The 4,314-nt window shown below is 29.4% G+C and overlaps 1 non-coding gene across 1 annotated transcript; it reads right to left on the bottom strand.

Moving 5' to 3' along the window:
• Positions 1-362: 362 nt before the first annotated feature.
• On the bottom strand, positions 363-434 carry TRNAM-CAU (transfer RNA methionine (anticodon CAU)). The gene has a single exon. It is a non-coding gene; the product is annotated as a tRNA-Met (tRNA).
• Positions 435-4,314: the final 3,880 nt, after the last annotated feature.

The raw sequence follows: 4,314 nt of genomic DNA, 5'->3' as shown, positions 1-4,314 counted from the left end.
GCAAAAGTACTGTTTAGTTTATTATTCATGTGAAGAATCATCCTTGCCACTATACAAATATATCCCACTAAATACAAAGAATAAAGCTACAATTATAAATATCAAAATACAAAATTTTGTGGACTACAAAAATTCCTACATCACTATATTCTAAAGAGAATCAAAAGACGTGAATTACAAACACAATGTATCAGCCAACTGCGCCACCATTGTGAGCTGGTGATACCAATGTTTACAATAGAAATTGAAATTGAACTGGAATTACTCCATTGAGCTTATAATCTTGAAAATAGCGGAATACAAAATGCAATTAATTTCCTGGCAAAACGTAATAACGGAAGCTTCAGCTGACACAAGTTTTATATCAGAGCCAGGTTTCGATCCTGGGACCTGTGGGTTATGGGCCCACCACGCTTCCGCTGCGCCACTCTGATTTGTTGTTGATAGTCTTAATTGGTTTCAACTGGTAAAAACAAGTTCCTCCCTAAACTAAAGAACTTGCCATGTCTGAACGCCACTCTTGATGCTTTGATGTAACTTGCAATTGGTTCATATAAAAGTGTTTGTTTGAATAAACATAATATGTCCCATTTATATTTTGAATTTTGAAGAAAATATTTTAGTAATTATTAGATAATAAAATATTATATATATAATTAAATAAGTAATATTTTAATTCAAGGTAATTATCATTTTTATACGTTTACATTTATATCTTTTTCATGAATTTGTCATAAAAGAATAGTGATGGTGAAGAGGACCTAAATATGTCGGTCTTGTAATATTTAATATGTAAAATACAATCAAAATTTTAAGACAAGGTTGTATAAATATTGTAAAAATTTAAATAATAATTTCATAAAGTATTAAAAATCTGTCTCACAATTAATGTTGATTTTAAAATATAGGTTTTGATAGTATCATTTACATCTTTTTATTATTATTATTATTTTTTAAATTCTTATTGTTAAAATAAATAAATGATTTAATTTTATATAAAGAACTTTTTGGTTTTGTATTTTTGTTATATTTTTATAATATAAATTAATTTTAAAAATAATATAATAATTATATTTATACAAGCATATTTCTAGATATTTTCACAAGCAATAATCCCCTAAACCAACATGCAACTCACATTGGAATGTTTTCATGTGAGAAAATGTGTTTTGATACAAGCATATTTCTAGACATTTTCATTCTTAGGATTATAAGAAAAATAAATAGGTAAGACCATTTAACTTAAATGTGTTTTAAGGTAAGAAAGATGGTGTACATTTAACTTGAGATGGAAAAATGATGTACCTTTAAGTTGAGATGGAAGAGATGGTGTACCTTCAACTGGAGATGTGAAAGATTGTGTGCCTTCAACTTGAGATGTGAAAGATGATGTACCTTCAATGTGACATTGGAAATATGGCATGCCTTCAACTTGACATTGGAAATATGGCACATGCCTTCAACTTGAAACTAGAAAGATGTCATGTGTTTAGCTTCAAATGCAAAATATTGAGTGTCACCATCTTCATGATTCATTTTCCTTGTTGCACAAACATTTTGCATTTTTTTCCTTTGTGTCATCAAATCCTTCTCTCTTATCTTGAGTGGATGCTTCATGTTCATCTTCAATTGACAATGATGCTATGCCATCTTCTACGATGTTCAATTTCCTACTTTCACAAAGTGACCTCAATATTTTTCTTTGTTTGAAGTTTCTTCTTCACAACCATCTAGTTTTAGAGTGATCCCATAATACTGGGCTACACTTTTTGGTCAAACTTGACACTGATATCAACATTTTACACCAGATCTTTATTTTCTAACTCTTATAGCAGCTAAACCATTAAGAATTTGAAGATTAACTTAACTACTGATTTGTGAGGTTTTTCATATAGATTCTAAATATATATTGTTAAAAATAATTAGAAATGAATTGTCCATATTGTTATGTAAATTTTAATAATTTAATATTTACATTAATCAACATTTTTCAGAAGTGACATTTATTGTGTAATGCATAACATTTTTTATAGCAAGAATGAAATTCTAATTTTTAAAATATAGATTTCTCGTGCCGATATCTAGTGGACGTATATTTTTCCATAATATTTTGTTACATATATATATTTTTTAAGTTAATTTTTGAAGTCAGAGTAATTGTAATTTGGATAGAGGTGTATTCTGCAATGAATAAAAAAAATTGTATGCATTTGAATTAACTTCTTTTTCTGTTGAAATGAGGATATCAATACCTAGGGAAAAGATATTTTTTATAATTTTTATTCTCTATTTTTCAAATTTTCCACGTGTGGAACACAATCCTCAATGTTCGATGAAAACCCTACATTCATAAGAAATAAAATATAAATATATTAAAAATTATACTATTTGGAAAGCTTATAATAAGGACTTACACACTTAAAAAACAAAACTTTAAAATGAATTTATTTGACCCCCCAAAGCTAATGTAAAAGTGATTTTTTATTAGCATTTTGATAGGTGCGAAGGAGACTCCATTGGAGGTATGATTTAAGAGTAGAGAGGTTCTATCCAATGGATTTTGATCTAAGAGGCTTGGATCTAACTCTCTTCAATTAGTTACTTCAAATTGGACCTCTCAAGGCTTAAATAATTATATTTTCTAAAAAATATATGATTTCAGAAAAAATCAGGATGTACCAGAAAGTGTAACCTAGTATTGTGGGATCACCCTTTAAAGTCTTTCATCATTTCCTCCACATGATGAGGAATCATATATGCATCATGAATAAGAAATAGACATTAATTCCATCGTGGTACAATAAAACAATGCAATCTCATACACAAATATAAAAAATAAATCCAAGTTCAAACTACCATTGTAGTCTTCAAAAGTATTTTTGAGACCTTTTGAAAATAGCTAAAATCACGTATACTCATATTGGACCCCATGCTAGAAAACTTATAGCATCCATAGGGAAATAATAATAACTAATTATTAAAGTGATTAATTTATCATAAAAGAAAATATTTTTAGTTTCTTAAGGTAGTCCAACTTGAAATATAGAGAGGTGGTATCATTAGGGCACAAAAAAATGAATAAAATAGGACTATCATAAGTCTCTTAGGACTATCTTGGGTCTTCTAGGATTGTCATGCTTCTCTTAATACTCGCATACATCTCTTAGGACTATCATGGGTATTTTAGTATTGTCATAAGTGTCTTGGGACTATCATACATCTATAAGGAATGTCCTGGGTATCTTAAGACTATCATGAGTTTCTTAGGACTTTCATTGGTCTTTTAGGACTATCATAAGTTTCATAGGATTATCATAGGTCATTTTTTGTGCAACTTGTTAATCAATTAAAGATAGATTAATTAAACATTGATGCCAAGGGTGTGCTAAGTAGGTTAAATTAAAGATAGATTAATCACTATCTATATATGGATTAATCTCAAGATGCACATGAAGAAGGGTTCATAGATGTAAATGAAAATTTATGAAATACATGCATGGATGAAGTGACTAGGTGACATAAGTGATCCATCTCTATCGCATGCATATATACAATTAACCATACTTGTATTACAATCATTACTAAATGATTGAGTGGGTAAAATATCATGATGATCGTATAGAGGTGAATTACCTTCCCAAAAGTGTGAAAAATATCAAGTACATGTGTGAAACCTCATCATTTATAAAAGTGTCTAAAGTATTTTCAAACTCATTCCAAATGGTTTTTGGATAGACTAAGGAAAAATCAATGTCATCACTAATGGTTTAAGAATCAATCACAGACTGTTACCATGTTGAAGTGAGCACCCATGAGATCATTAATTTGCAATACCAAATAACGTCCACAAAGACAAGAGAGAAGCAACAACAAAAGACGCTATTCTACCAAATTAAGAATACAATATGAAGATGCATGTAAGATTGATTGGATAGGTATTACAATGTTAGAGGTACCTTCCTTATATAGGCATCACATTTGTGTTAAGTGCTCAAACTGAGGGCATATTCGACATAACAACGAGATCTTGGAGAGCAAGAGGAAAAGGAAGAGCTAACGCATAGGGTGCATCATGGGGAAGTTTTATATTCATTTCATTTTGTTTATTTCCTACTTTCTTGTTTTCTAAATCTTCCTTAATAATGCTTTTAAATTCATGTTGATGACTAATCTCGACTAACCATTTTATTGTGTTTCACTATTGATTTGGTAATTTCCATAGAGTTTGTCATCAGTGGTGTTTGAAGCTTCTGTTTTGTGTTGGTCTCATTCTGCAACTTCTTGGTTGCATTTTATTATGTTTTTTTTTTTCAA

Source organism: Cryptomeria japonica, chromosome 8 (assembly GCF_030272615.1).
Source record: "Cryptomeria japonica chromosome 8, Sugi_1.0, whole genome shotgun sequence".
NCBI lineage: Eukaryota > Viridiplantae > Streptophyta > Pinopsida > Cupressales > Cupressaceae > Cryptomeria > Cryptomeria japonica.
This window is presented reverse-complemented; position numbering and strand designations above follow the sequence as displayed.